The sequence below is a fragment of the Lolium rigidum genome, chromosome 1 (assembly GCF_022539505.1).
Source record: "Lolium rigidum isolate FL_2022 chromosome 1, APGP_CSIRO_Lrig_0.1, whole genome shotgun sequence".
Classification (NCBI taxonomy): domain Eukaryota; kingdom Viridiplantae; phylum Streptophyta; class Magnoliopsida; order Poales; family Poaceae; genus Lolium; species Lolium rigidum.
In genome coordinates, this window is record NC_061508.1 from 27752628 (window position 1) to 27769138 (window position 16511).

The following is a 16511-nucleotide window of genomic DNA, read 5'->3' on the forward strand; positions in this document are numbered from 1 at the left end:
CAGTGCGCTTGAATTGACAACTCCGCTGTTAAGGCTTTCAAGTATTCTTTGTCTCCCCTTGTGTCGAATCAATAAATTGGGTTTTACTTCCCGCGAAGACTGTTGCGATCCCCTATACTTGTGGGTCATCAGGATCCGGCAACCAAAAACATAGGTGCGGATCCGACTACCAGAAACATAGGCGCGGATCCGGCTACCAAAACCAGAATTTGAAATTTCCAGGTCTAAGGCGGATTCTTCCGTGGAAAGCTCCAGCGACTCGGATCGGATCTTTGCAGCTGCGTCCTGTTCGGCGGCGGTCGTAGCTACATTACTTACCAGTGCGTTTCCGTCGAAATCAACGGTCTCGCAGATGAAGATGTGGAACCCGTCCGGTTCCAGCCTCCAGACGCCGCAGGCCCCACGGTGGGCGCCAACTGTCGTTGCCTAATCGACGGTCCCTCGGAGGAGGGATCCTCACGAGGGGGAGAAGAAGTAGGGGCCATAGGGCGGAGTGCACACGGGACGGTGGTACGCGATTTACCCAGCTTCGGAACACCCGCACGATGACGAGGCCTACTGCTGCTTGTCTGGAATTATCTGGGCGCTTTCGCGATGTTACAATGAGTTGTGGTTGTCTCGCTTCTAGCTCGAGATCTCCCCTCAGGGCTCCCGGGATCCGGCTTATATAGGCGCATGGATCTAGGGTTTACATGGAGAGTCCTAGCCGGATTACAGGTTGCCTAACTACGGTACAATGTCTTGCCGTGTACGTCAAGGATCCGCCTTCCATCTACGTCGTACTGGATCCGGGTTCCTTATGGGCCTTCACGGATCCGGCTTCCTTCATGGGCCTTCACGGATCTGACTCCTGGCATAGACCTCTTCGGATCCGGGTACCTCTGTAGGTCGGTTCGGATCCGGCTACCTTCGTAGGGCGGTTCAGATCCGGCTCCTTGTTCCTGGGTTGGACATCTTCCATCTCGATCAACAACAACTGGGCTGCCCGGTGGGCCATATGCTATCACCACCATCTGTGAGCCACCCGGGCTTGCCGGAATCGGACCATGTCGATGGTATACCTATGAAGTATATCCACAACAGGCGCAGTCAAGATAGCTGCTGAAGCTCGCCGAGAGGTTGACTCTCTGAAGGTGGAACTGGGCAAGCTAAAAGAAAAGTTGAAGGAGGAGGAAGCTGATGTCTACGGGAGCTTCTATTCTTGTAGACAGTGTTGGGCCTCCAAGAGCAGAGGTTTGTAGAACAGCAGCAAGTTTCCCTTAAGTGGATCACCCAAGGTTTATCGAACTCAGGGAGGAAGAGGTCAAAGATATCCCTCTCATGCAACCCTGCAACCACAAAGCAAGAAGTCTCTTGTGTCCCCAACACACCTAATAGGTGCACTAGTTCGGCGAAGAGATAGTGAAATACAGGTGGTATGAATAAGTAGTAGCAACGGCACCGGAAAAGTGCTTTGCCCAGGACGATAGAACAAGCGAGTAGTAACGCAGCGGTAGTAACGCAACGAGTAGTAACGCGATAAAACGAGTAAACAAGCAGCGATAGCGATATTTAGGAACAAGGCCTAGGGATTACACTTTCACTAGTGGACACTCTCAACATTGATCACATAACGAGAATAGATAAATGCATACTCTACACTCTTGTTGGATGATGAACACATTGCGTAGGATTACACGAACCCTCAATGCCGGAGTTAACAAGCTCCACAATTCAATGTTCATATTTAAATAACCTTAGAGTGCAAGAAAGATCAACACGACTAAACCACGTACTAACATAGCATGCACACTGTCACCTTCACGCCACGTAGGAGGAATAGATCACATCAATACTATCATAGCAATAGTTAACTTCACAATCTACAAGAGATCGTGATCATAGCATACGCCAAGTACTAACACGGATGCACACACTGTCACCATTACACCGTGCAGGAGGAATAAAACTACTTTAATAACACATCACTAGAGTAGCACATAGATAAATTGTGATACAAAACACATTGCAATCATAAAGAGATATAAATAAGCACTTCACTACGCCATTCATAACGGTGAGTAAGTATTCCGTGAAATATAGCCTAAGAGACCCACACGGTGCACACACTCGTCACCTTTACACACGTGGGACAAGGAGTCTCCGGAGATCACATAAGTAAAACTCTCTTGACTAGCATAGCGACATCTAGATTACAAGCATCATCATATGAATCTCAATCATGTAAGGCAGCTCATGAGATTATTGTATTGAAGCACATAGGAGAGAGATGAACCACATAGCTACCGGTACAGCCCCGAGCCTCGATGGAGAACTACTCCCTCCTCATGGGAGCAGCAGCGGTGATGAAGATGGCGGTGGAGATGGCAGCGGTGTCGATGGAGAAGCCTTCCGGGGCACTTCCCCGCTCCGGCAGGGTGCCGGAACAGAGACTCCTGTCCCCCAGATCTTGGCTTCGCGATGGCGGCGGCTCTGGAAGGTTTTCCGTATCGTGGTTTTCTTCGCATCAGGGTTTTCGCGACGGAGGCTTTAAATAGGCGAAGAGGCGGCGCGGGAGGGCTGAAGGGGCGACGACACTATAGGGCGGCGCGGCCAGGGCCTGGGCCGCGCCGGCCTATGGTCTGGGGGCCCAGTGCCCCCCCCCGGTCCTTCTCGTGTGTTCCGGATGCTTCCGGTGAAAATAGGAACCCGGGTCTTGATTTCGTCCGATTCCGAGAATATTTCGTTACTAGGATTTCGAAACCAAAAACAGCAGAAAACAAGAATCGGCTCTTCGGCATCTTGTTAATAGGTTAGTTCCAGAAAATGCACGAATATGACATAAAGTGTGCATAAAACATGTAGGTATCATCAATAATATGGCATAGAACATAAGAAATTATCGATACGTCGGAGACGTATCAAGCATCCCCAAACTTAGTTCTGCTCGTCCCGAGCAGGTAAAACGATAACAAAGATAATTTCTGAAGTGATATGCCATCATAACCTTGATCATACTATTTGTAAGCATATGTAGTGTATGCAGCGATCAAAACAATGGTAATGACATGAGTAAACAAGTGAATCATAAAGCAAAGACTTTTCATGAATAGTACTTCAAGACAAGCATTAATAAGTCTTGCATAAGAGTTAACTCATAAAGCAATAAATCAAAGTAAAGGTATTGAAGCAACACAAAGGAAGATTAAGTTTCAGCGGTTGCTTTCAACTTGTAACATGTATATCTCATGGATAATTGTCAACATAGAGTAATATAACAAGTACAATATGCAAGTATGTAGGAATCAATGCACAGTTCACACAAGTGTTTGCTTCTTGAGGTGGAGAGAGATAGGTGAACTCGACTCAACATAAAAGTAAAAGAATGGTCCTTCAAAGAGGAAAGCATCGATTGCTATATTTGTGCTAGAGCTTTTATTTTGAAAACATGAAACAATTTTGTCAACGGTAGTAATAAAGCATATGAGTTATGTAAATTATATCTTACAAGTTGCAAGCCTCATGCATAGTGTACTAATAGTGCCCGCACCTTGTCCTAATTAGCTTGGACTACCGGATCTTTGCAATGCACATGTTTTAACCAAGTGTCACAATGGGGTACCTCCATGTCGCTCGTACAAAGGTCTAAGGAGAAAGCTCGCATTTTGGATTTCTCGCTTTTGATTATTCTCAACTTAGACATCCATACCGGGACAACATGGACAACGAGATAATGGACTCCTCTTTAATGCATAAGCATGTGGCAACAATTATTATTCTCATATGAGATTGAGGATGTGTGTCCAAGATCGAAACTTCCACCATGATTCATGGCTTTAGTTAGCGGCCCAATGTTCTTCTCTAACAATATGCATGCTCCAACCATTAAGGTGGTAGATCTCTCTTACTTCAGACAAGACGGACATGCATAGCAACTCACATGATATTCAACAAAGAATAGTCGATGGCGTCCCGAGAAACATGGTTATCGCACAACAAGCAACTTAATAAGAGATAAAGTGCATAAGTACATATTCAATACCACAATAGTTTTTAGGCTATTTGTCCCATGAGCTATATATTGCAAAGGTGAATGATGGAATTTTAAAGGTAGCACTCAAGCAATTTACTTTGGAATGGCGGATAAATACCATGTAGTAGGTAGGTATGGTGGACACAAATGGCATAGTGGTTGGCTCAAGTATTTTGGATGCATGAGAAGTATTCCCTCTCGATACAAGGTTTAGGCTAGCAAGGTTATTTGAAACAAACACAAGGATGAACGGTGCAGCAAAACTCACATAAAAGACATATTGTAAACATCATAAGACTACACACCGTCTTCCTTGTTGTTCAAAACTCAATACTAGATGTTATCTAGACTCTAGAGAAACCAAATATGCAAACCAAATTAGCAAGCTCTAAGTATTTCTTCATTAATGGGTGCAAAGTATATGATGCAAGAGCTTAAACATGAGCACAACAATTGCCAAGTATCAAATTATCCAAGACATTTTAGAATTACTACATGTAGCATTTTCCAATTCCAACCATATAACAATTTAACGAAGAAGAAACTTCGCCATGAATACTATGAGTAGAGCCTAAGGACATACTTGTCCATATGCTACAGCGGAGCGTGTCTCTCTCCCATAAAGTGAATGCTAGGATCCATTTTATTCAAACAAAACAAAAAACAAAAACAAACCGACGCTCCAAGCAAAGTACATAAGATGTGACGGAATAAAAATATAGTTTCAGGGGAGGAACTCGATAATGTTGTCGATGAAGAAGGGGATGCCTTGGGCATCCCCAAGCTTAGACGCTTGAGTCTTCTTAAAATATGCGAGGGTGAACCACCGGGGCATCCCCAAGCTTAGAGCTTTCACTCTCCTTGATCATATTGCATCATACTCCTCTCTTGATCCTTGAAAACTTCCTCCACACCAAACTCGAGACAACTCATTAGAGGGTTAGTGCATAATAAAAATTCACATGTTCGGAGGTGACACAATCATTCTTAACACTTCTGGACATTGCATAAAGCTACTGGACATTAATGGATCAAAGAAATTCATCCAACATAGCAAAAGAGGCAATGCAAAATAAAAGGCAGAATCTGTCAAAACAGAACAGTCCGTAAAGATGGATTTTATTAGGCCACCAATCTTGCTCAAATGAAAATGCTCAAATTGAATGAAAGTTGCGTACATATCTGAGGATCATGCACGTAAATTGGCTTAATTTTCCGAGCTACCTACAGGAGGTAGACCCAGATTCGTGACAACAAAGAAATCTGGAACTGCGCAGATAATCCAAATCTAGTACTTACTTTACTATCAAAGACTTTACTTGGCACAACAAAACACAAAACTAAGATAAGGAGAGGTTGCTACAGTAGTAAAAAACTTCCAAGACTCAAATATAAAACAAAGTACTGTAACAAAATAAACACATGGGTTATCTCCCAAGAAGTTCTTTCTTTATAGCCATTAAGATGGGCTCAGCAGTTTTAATGATGCACTCGCAAGAAATAGTATTTGAAGCAAAAGAGAGCATCAAGAGGCAAATTCAAAACACATTTAAGTCTAAAATGCTTCCTATGCATAGGAATCTTGTAAATAAACAAGTTCATGAAGAGCAAAGTAACAAGCATAGGAAGATAAAACAAGTGTAGCTTCAAAAATTTCAGCACATAGAGAGGCATTTTAGTAACATGAAAATTTCTACAACCATATTTTCCTCTCTCATAATAACTTTCAGTAGCATCATGAGCAAACTCAACAATATAACTATCATATAAAGCATTCTTATCATGAGCCTCATGCATAAAATTATTACTCTCCACGTAAGCATAATCAATTTTATTAGTTGTAGTGGGAGCAAATTCAACAAAGTAGCTATCATTATTATTCTCATCATAAAATATAGGAGGCATAGTATAATCACAACAAAATTTACTCTCCATAGTAGGTTGTACCAAAAGACCACTATTATAATCATCATAAATAGGAGGCAAAGTATCATCAAAGAAAATTTTCTCCTCAATGCTTGGGGGACTAAAAAGATCATGAAAACCAGCTTCCCCAAGCTTAGAACTTTCTACATTATTATCAACAATGGTGTTCAAAGCGTTCATACTAATATTACTACCAAGCATGCAAATAAGATTCCATAGGTTTTTTAATTTTCGCATCAAACAATCCATGTTTTAAATCAGGAAATAGAATAAGAAGCTCATTGTTGTCCATTATGCCAAACTAGTGTAAACAAGAAACAAAAAGATGCAATTGCAGGATCTAAAGGAAATAGCTTCGAGCACAAACACAATGGCGCCGGAAAAGTACCGTTACACCGGAACCGGAGTATGAGTGCCTTTTACCTTTCCTCCCGAGCAACGGCGCCGGAAAAGTGCTTGATGTCTACGGGAGCTTCTATTCTTGTAGACGAGTGTTGGGCCTCCAAGAGCAGAGGTTTGTAGAACAGCAGCAAGTTTCCCTTAAGTGGATCACCCAAGGTTTATCGAACTCGGGGAGGAAGAGGTCAAAGATATCCCTCTCATGCAACCCCGCAACCACAAAGCAAGAAGTCTCTTGTGTCCCCAACACACCTAATAGGTGCACTAGTTCGGCGAAGAGATAGTGAAATACAGGTGGTATGAATAAGTAGTAGCAACGGCACCGAGAAAAGTGCTTTGCCCAGGACAAGAAAGAAGCGATGAGTAACGCAGCAGTAGTAACGCAGCAATGAGTAACGCAATAGAAACAAGTAAACAAGCAGACGATAGCGATATTTAGGAACAAGGCCTAGGGATTACACTTTCACTAGTGGACACTCTCAACATTGATCACATAACAGAATAGATAAATGCATACTCTACACTCTTGTTGGATGATGAACACATTGCGTAGGATTACACGAACCCTCAATGCCGGAGTTAACAAGCTCCACAATTCAATGTTCATATTTAAATAACCTTAGAGTGCAAGAAAGATCAACACGACTAAACCAAGTACTAACATAGCATGCACACTTGTCACCTTCACGCCACGTAGGAGGAATATATCACATCAATACTATCATAGCAATAGTTAACTTCACAATCTACAAGAGATCGTGATCATAGCATACGCCAAGTACTAACACGGATGCACACACTGTCACCATTACACTGTGCAGGAGGAATAAAACTACTTTAATAACACATCACTAGAGTAGCACATAGATAAATTGTGATACAAAACACATTGCAATCATAAAGAGATATAAATAAGCACTTCACTACGCTATTCATAACAGTGAGTAAGTATTCTGTGAAATATAGCCTAAGAGACCCACACGGTGCACACACTGTCACCTTTACACACGTGGGACAAGGAGTCTCCGGAGATCACATAAGTAAAACTCTCTTGACTAGCATAGCGACATCTAGATTACAAGCATCATCATATGAATCTCAATCATGTAAGGCAGCTCATGAGATTATTGTATTGAAGCACATAGGAGAGAGATGAACCACATAGCTACCGGTACAGCCCCGAGCCTCGATGGAGAACTACTCCTCCTCATGGGAGCAGCAGCGGTGATGAAGATGGCGGTGGAGATGGCAGCGGTGTCGATGGAGAAGCCTTCCGGGGGAACTTCCCCGCTCCGGCAGGGTGCCGGAACAGAGACTCCTGTCCCCCAGATCTTGGCTTCGCGATGGCGGCGTCTCTGGAAGGTTTTCCGTATCGTGGTTTTTTTCGCATCAGGGTTTTTGCGACGGAGGCTTTAAATAGGCGAAGAGGCGGCGCAGGAGGGCTGAAGGGGCGACGACACTATAGGGCGGCGCGGCCAGGGCCTGGGCCGCGCCGGCCTATGGTCCGGGGGCCCGGTGCCCCCTCCGGGTCCTTCTCGTGTGTTCGGATGCTTCCGGTGAAAATAGGAACCCGGGTCTTGATTTCGTCCGATTCCGAGAATATTTCGTTACTAGGATTTCTGAAACCAAAAACAGCAGAAAACAACAACCGGCTCTTCGGCATCTTGTTAATAGGTTAGTTCCAGAAAATGCACGAATATGACATAAAGTGTGCATAAAACATGTAGGTATCATCAATAATATGGCATAGAACATAAGAAATTATCGATACGTCGGAGACGTATCAGAAGCATCCAGGCTGGTGGCTGAAGCTCGGGCAGTCGAAAAGGATGAAGTCCTTCGTCAGTCTTCTTTGGCCTTGCTTGGTAATTTTTATACACCTCTGTCGATTGATGTACTTATGGATTCGATCCTTTTGCCAATGTACTTTTTTCTTTCTTTTTCCCTGCGAAGCGTCGAATATCCCTGCCGATGCCCCGGACGGAGTTCCAAACAACTCTCCGGCAAATGCTATGTCGATGATTCTTGCCTCTCACCAGATTACGCAGGAGCTCCTTGTAAAGGGGAAGGGTGCCCTGGCGCGGATGCACTCGATGATTTTCCCCAAGATCAAGCAGGAGAAGACCCTGGGGCAGCTGGTCGATGCCTTCGCGGTTGACACCAAGGAGGTTATCGAGGTATTCAAGCGTACATCGCGCACTTATGGTGCCGTCCTTGCCTTCCAGCTTATGATGGGTTATGGCTTTAAGGCTGACATCGAAGGAATAACCAAGGAGCTGCCGAAAGAGCAAGACGGGCAGCTTGTTGATTTAAGCGCCTTTAAAGCGTCCGCCCTCACTTGTGCCCGCCAGCTCCTTTGAACTGGTTTCATCAAGGAAAACGTCGACTGGACCTAGTTTATCGACTCAGACCCAAGTCCCTTGATTCTTGTAGCAAACTTTATGCTGGAACTGATGTGAAACATTATTCTGCCGCAAAACTTATGCTTGTAATAAACTCCATGCCAGCAATGTTGTTAGCACACTTTTGTTATAATATTTCTTCTTGTACTTCTCCCGATGGGAGTTACTTCGGATGCTCAGCTGTACCATATCCATCATCCTTTTGTAACGGTGTTCCCCGCGAGTCTTCCCAGTGCCCTCGTTTGTTGATGACTCTTCGGGTGCCCTTCCCGAAAGTGATCGGATCCAGCCGTATGAAGGATCGGATTACGCGGATGGAAAAGGACCTCGCGCAACACTTATGCCTTGGCTGCTATTGTCAATAAGAAGAGAGAGATTGCAGCCGACGTGGAACGATACACTCTTACCGAACCGCATAAAGCTACCGAGAGTTTGAACTCGTAAGTTTCCCGACTCCTTTGCCCTTTTGTTAGCAACGCCTTGTCCGACTCTTTATTGATTCCTTTGCCAGTCATAGCTTTGAATCGTGCGGAAGAGAACAAGCGGATATACGAGCGAGTGCATGCTTTAACCCAGCTTTCCTCATCCGAAGAGATTTTCTGGCGAGAACACTCGAAGGCTTCGGCTATTGCGAAATTTCAGGATTGGGTCCAACAAGTCCACCAATTCTTTGACAAGTGTTACAAAGCTATGAGGGTGGTTTGGAAGACGATGTTTCCTTTGAATGCAATTCCCCCTACGCTTTTAACTCTGATGTCTGAATTTGGGAATGCCAAGAAGATTCGGGACTTGGTGAGAGCTCATGTTTTGCGAGGGCCAAGTGTACACTTGCCCTTGTGCTTGCTCGTTATCCCTCGACCTGTTTGCTATCTATTGCCAACGCAACAGGCGATTTCGAAGAACCGTACCCGAGGGTATTATTGCCTGCCAACATAATTGTCGACAGAGCTTGAGGAGGAGTCGAAGGTACTCGAGTAAAGGGAAACTCCGCAAGGGTGACGTTAGAGTGTAAAGTTTTTTTTTGTAAAATGAATTGTATTGGCTAATCCATCCAAGTGTTAGGATTGTTAAGCCGAAACTTGTTAGTTGGCAAATACATGAATATGTACTTTTACCGTGCCGTTGGCAAATTTTTGAAGGAGCAAATCTTAGTTGCCCGTTATATGCATGTATACTGGTTGGTCAGCAAATCATTATGAGTGATCAGCTCGTGTTGCAGGTTTTGCTAAACCTGTTGTATGCGCAACTTTGCTTTCAACCGATTGTAAGTTTCGACAGCCACTCCCGGATATTTCGGGTGCAGTGGTTCTGCCGATGAGCCCGTTGTTCTTTGATATTTCCAAAAGTGAAATATCGAATGTGGGTTGTCTTATGTTTTCCAAACTCTTGCTTTTTGCGGCACTCGTAGAGGCATCTGAAGCAGAGGGAAGGATTAATGTCCTTGTTTTCTTTGCAGCACTCGTAGAGGTTTTTCCCTTGGGGCGCAATCTTCTTCCGTGCGTTACGTTGTACCGTTACTTGTAGGTAAGGTTCACGGTGGCGCGGTCATAGATGCTTTAAATTACTGCAATGCTTAACAAGAATTGAAACTTAAGTGCTCATTGATAGGGTAAATACGAAACTAAAGGGCGAAAATAGGAGGCCCTGTGTAAAGTAAAGGGAAAAAAATTTAAAGACTAGGGAGTGCTTTATCGGGGAAGGGGTTCTTCTCATCTTCGACAGCATCTTCTGATTTCTTTGTCATGCTAGTGGTTGCTGCAGCGTTGTTGATTTCGAAAGGGGCTTGGGCAGCGATTGTCATTGCCTTGCTGCCTCCTATATCTTTTGCATCGGCAACTGTCGATGCTTGTGCTGCCGAAGCTTTTGCTGTTGAGGCTTCAAGAGCAGTGTTGGCTGGCTTCTTCTTGGTTTCTCTGTCATGTTTTTCTTCCTTGATTTCTCGTATCGTCAGCTTGGGCGGAAGGTCGACAGTTTCTCGCTGTGGCCCAAACTTTGCAGCAATCCTTTGAAAATCACGATCACAATTGTCCGAGCGTGAGAAACTTCCATGGACTGTGATGTTCGTTCCATTGTTCCCGGCATTTTCAGCTTGAGGTATGCATAGTGCGGCACAGCCATGAACTTGGCATAGGCTGGTCTCCCGAGTATGGCGTGATACTGTGATTCCCAGTTCACGACTTCGAACTCGATTTTCTCCTTCCTGAAATTGTCGGATTTGCCGAAGACGACGTTCGAGTACGCTTTGCCAAGAGAGTACGCCGGTGACGTAGGGAGGATTCCATGGAAGCGAGTGTCTGATTCTTCTAACATTCTCATAGTGATCCCCATACTTTGAATTGTGTCAAGGAATATCAGGTTGAGTCCACTTCCTCCGTCCATGAAGACTTTGCTCATCTTGAACCCTCCTATCTGTGCTTCGACCACTAGGGCGGCATGTCCTGGTTTTGGTATAGTCATTGGATGATCCGTTCGGCTGAACGTGATGTTCTGAGACGACCACTCGACATACTCAGGGATGTTCGCCATGACGCTTCTCGCCGAGTTGATTTCTCGGGTGAGCTTCTTCATTTCCCTCCTTGAAACGCCTCGTCTCGTGGATCATACTCATCCGCCCACGTGGTGGTGGAAATGCCTCGTTGGGTTGATGAGGTTGAGCTTGCTCGGACCTGATGTTGTGGTGGGGGTGGTGGTGGTGGCGGTGGAAGCCGTTGCTGGCCTCGCTCGCTGGATGAGTTTATGCATATCGATGAACCGCCGACGCTCTCGAGCAGGTGGCTAGATTTTATTTTACCATCCTTGGAATCGATATACGAATGCGGGTAGCAGGGGCGTTGATCTGCTCGCCGTAGGGTAGTTCGGGAGTTCTCTGTTGTCGTGGTTTAAAGTTGCCATGGTTCCCAGAGTTGTTCCGATTACCGTCCTGTCGATCATCTCGCCTGTCATCGTACCGATCATCCTGCCGATCAGAGTAGCCTACGGCCACCAGGTTATTGTCATCGTAGCTGCGGTTCTTCCTTCTCTTGTTGCGATCCCTTCGACCACCCGAATCATGCTTCGGCTGGTCATCCTCTTCATCGTCGCTGCGCTGTCGTGGCTTTCGAACGTTGTCTTCGCCATCGGCCCAACTGTTGGCGATTTCCATTAACTTGGTTATGGTTTTTGGCTTCTTGCGCCCAAGTTCTTCTATATAGCTTTCACGTCGGATGCCATCACTAAAGGCGTCGATTGCTCGCCGACGGATACGTCTTCCGCAGCGTTTAGGAGTTTAGTGAATCTCCCGATGTATGCGCGCATCGACTCCTTCTGCTTTTGCTGACAATGCCTTAACTCCTCGATCCCGACGGGCCTTTTGTAGGTTGCTTGAAAGTTGGCGACGAAAGATTCTACTAGGTCGTCCCATGACTTGATGGAACCCTTTGGCAGACCTCTGAGCCAGGCTCGCGCTGAGTCCTTTAGGTAAAGCTGTAGGCACTGCATTGCTGCTATCTGGTTCCCTTTTTGCGGAATCATCGTCTGTAGATAGTCCTCTATCCAGGATCTCGGCTCCTGCTGCCCATCGTACTTGGCGGCGTCGGTAGGGGTGGGTTTGAACTTCTTAGGTGGCATCGCCTCCCGAATTTTGTAGCTTAAACAATCGGCTCCCCTAAGCTCGCCGTCGTTCTCCTGGGTCTCATCCGAAGAATCGCTATCGAATTCCTCTCTGGCGGCGCATTGTCGCCTTGCTTTGTCGATTCTACTCTGAGTAATTTCATCTCGAGCGTCTCTTGCGCGGTGCTTTGGGCCGCTGGCCTGCAAGGTGGTCTTCTCCTTCCGTGGAACTATATTATCTCCTAATATCGCGAGGCTTTCTAAGGCACCACGGTGAGCCTCGTGCCATGGATCCTTCGGACGCTGGTTAATGAGGTATGCTGCAAGGTTGTCTGTTGCTCCTGCAACGGTTTTTGGCCGTGGCATGCCCGCGGTGTCCGTAGTCATAAAAGACTTGGTCAGGTTTGACGTTATCTCCCTTTGCATCATCTTCCGAAAGCCTAGACATCCTTGATCGATGCTTGCCTCCTCCGTGGGTACTTCGAGAGGCACTTCCCTGCGAGCCCCTTCGTCGTTCGCTGGATCGGTCTGCCGCAGATAGGCGTCTCTCGAGGGTGGCTTGCTCCTTAGATAGGCGCTCACGATTTTTCTCCAATATGGAGCGGTAAGCATTGAGAGTGCCAACCGTGGTTCCCACAGGAAGTGGTGTGTCGTTAAGCACGGCTGCCTTGGCTGCTGCCCACTCCTCCTCTGTGATGGTGTGGTCGCTGTTGTTGTTGTTGGCGCTGTTCTCAAAACTAGCTTGTCTACTGGAACGGGGGGTGCGATCTCCGTCTCCCCTGTTAGCGACGTAAACTTGGAGGGGCGCCACTCTTCGGGTGTCTCCTTGGGTGATGATGTCGATGCTGTCCTCTCCTGATGAATAGTAGGCATTGCAGATGAACGGCGTGTCGCTCGACCCTAGTCCATGCCTGGTGTCGCGGTTCATGCAGTAGTACGAGGTTAACTCCGAGGTCGCGGGGTTATCGGATCCGACTGACATGGAGGACACCGAACGGGGAGTCGAAGGTGCGGATGGACTCGACGGGCTTGTCAGGCCAGCCGAAAGGTCGAGTGACGACGATGCGCTTGGACTCGTCGACCTGGAGATGGGAGATTCCAGCAGCCGAAGAATTCCTTCTGAGTTGACGTTGTAGTGGACGCTCCCGAAGGCCATCTCCATGTTGCCTTGTAGACCAGAGAAAGTCGAGCGAGACGAGTCGCTATGTGGGGTGAACTCGTAGGAACCGAAACGAATCGGGCTTCCCAAACGAGGTGATGACGGTGTTGATGAAGCTGCCGATGACATGTCGGGTTCAGCCGATGTCCGATCTTGTGCCGACAGGTTTCCCACGAGACGGCGCCAATTGTCGAGGGTACTCCTCGCCAATGCCCTCCGATAGGGGCTTAGGGTTGATGGAATCCTGCAAGCTGACACGAGACATCGGTGACAAGCGGGGAGAGCGATTTACCCAGGTTCAGGGCCCTCGATGAGGTAAAACCCTTACGTCCTGCATGTCTGTTCTTGATTATGATGACAATGGGTTACAATGGGGTGCCGAATAGTTCGGCTGAGATCTCGTCGAGATGGCTATTGCTAAGGTGACCTAGCTCTAAGCTTTTTCTGGCTAAGATTGCTAAGATTGATCGTGTCCCTCGGCAGCCCCTCTCCTGGCCTTTACATATGAGGCTAGGTCTCAAGAGGTCCCACCGAGTACGACTAGGTTTACAATAGTTTTAGATCCGATCTTTCCTTGTTCGATCACTTCCTTGTCTTGCCCGTCAAGGAACCTTCTGGTGCGCCGTCCTAGTGGCCCATCTCGCCTTCAAGTGTCTTCATGGGCCTCCAATTAGTCAATACAGGATAGGGTAATGCGGGTTACCCGAAGGGTAGTTCCCACGTCAGCGAGCGCCCCACTGCCGCGTCCTATGGGCCGGCCTTGCGACCGGCACGCTTAGCCTTCTTCGCAGGTCTTTCGCCTCCGCTCACTCATGCCTCCTCCCGGTTCATGGCTTATGTGTTCAGGCCTTGGTTGGAGCTCAGGATTTGGCGGCAGCGCGAGCGCGAGGGAGGTATTTGGCGGGAGCGAGAGCGAGAGAGCAAGATTTGATGGGGGCGGCGTGGTCATGAATCCCTACGTCGGCCGAGCGACTGCTTTCCCCCACCGCGACGCCTCGGCAGTTGCCTCGTCGCTTTTCTCAGAGGAGAGAGCTCTCCTGCAGGAGACCGCTTTGCTTTGCAAGAAGTAGGTTCGGTCCATCTGGCATATACAAAACGACGTGGATGGCTGAGGCAGTGGTCCAGCGTGGAGCGTTGGCCATGCCCTAAGAAACAAAAATTAACCGCTGAGTCGAAACCCCGCGCACAAGGGCACACAAGTCCGTGAGGTGGTGTGCACATGCTATATAATATGTATAAATAAGGGCATCTCCAGCGGCCCAATGCAAACGAACCAAAGCGTCCGTTTGCATCTACATGGACAAAAAATCATCTCAACGGCCTGACGGAAAGTGACTGCATCATCTGTCCAGACGCAACCACGGACCAAATTTGCATATCCGTTTGGCATGCGATGCTCTTCTCTCTCACTCTTTAATTAACCCAAATGCTAGAAAGTACTCGGATGCTGTTTGTCTGTTCCAGCACTCGTTTCCTGACCGTCCGATGGAGTCGCTCCGCGCGCGTCGCGTTAACCTTTCCCGACATCTTTCGCCTGGATCCCACCTGGCTGTTTGTCGCGAGACAGAGTCCTCCCTCTCTTTCCCCATTTTCATTCCCCAATTCATTTCTCAAATCGTGTTAGGGTTTCACGGAGAAATCGAAATCGGTGAGGCGAGCGATGCGTCGAGCTCGTCGCCGGATAGTGAGATGCGCGCGGGAGTGCGCCGTGCTCGACGCCGGAGTGAGCCGCTCGCGAGGGCGGGAGCACGACGACGGAGGGGCGCCCGGCTCGCGAGGGTGGGTTCTCGGCGGCGGGGAGCGACCCGAGGTCCGTCGCTGCCCGCGACCTACCCCCGCATCCTCGACCTCCTTGAACACCGTGTCCACGTCGATCCATGGAGCACCGGGTGTTGGCCACTCGCAACAACAGCGGCGAGGAGCCCGACCACCTCCACTTGCGCAGGTCGCTCCAGCCGTCCTCCACCCTCTCCGGAGCTCCTCACGCCGCTGCTCTGCTGGCGCTGCAGCAGATTTTGGCGTCCCTCGCCAGTCTGTGCTATAGACACCGCCGTCACACCGGAGGGTCGCCCCCCTCGCAAGCACTTGTCCGCCGCCGGAATCAGGTGCGCGTGCCTTCTCCTAACTACTAATTAGCTTGTGAGTCTGAGCTTTCTTGGCTGGTTTAAGGTCCCAAACAGCCAAACCAGACGCAGTTCAGCTAGGAACAGAGATTTTCGTGTCCTCCATCAGTGTTTTATGCAATCCAGTGTCGGAGGTTGTATAGCTGACATCTACTATGGAGTAGCTCCCGCGGGTGATAACCTGGACATCTGGTTTGCTACCAAACATTTTTGGATTCTTGGGTTCCTCCAATAGCTAGGAAACTAGCTAGGTGTACCTGTATAGCGTGCACAATCTCATATGTCCTCATAACCTCAAAGATACTGTCGCTTTCTGGTTGCTACCTATATCTGGTTGCCGCACTAATTAACCACATTTCAATCAGGGTTATCGTGAGTTAGTGTGATGTTTTATGCTGTGTAACTGGCACATAGCAAAAATATCCTGATGTGTAAATCTGTCGCGTAGCAAAAGAATCATTAGAACTGGAGCAGGAGGTGTCTTAGTGTTCGCATACAACAGCCTAATGCAGACATGTGGTGGCCACTAAGCTTGCAAAAAACCAACATATAAGTTGCGGCTGCCACAAAGTCCTGTAATTTTTTTATGTGGTGTAAGTGGATATTGCCGCACTTCCAGAGAGCTGTCCATTTACATCGACTTGTTCTGATTTTCAGCATCCCTGGAATCAATTAAGTTGTTTTTGACGATATGTTTAAATTACTTTTATTATCCGACTAAGTTGATTTTATCATCCGATTAAGTTGATTTAATCATCTAAACTAAGTTGATTACAAGAGATGGTCCTAGTTGCATATTAAGTTGCTTTTTTGCGAGCATGCTTAAGGTTGTCTAATGATTTAACTAGGTTTGTTTTTGTCATCTGGATAAGTTTCTTTCCGTCATGTAACCTAATTTTGAC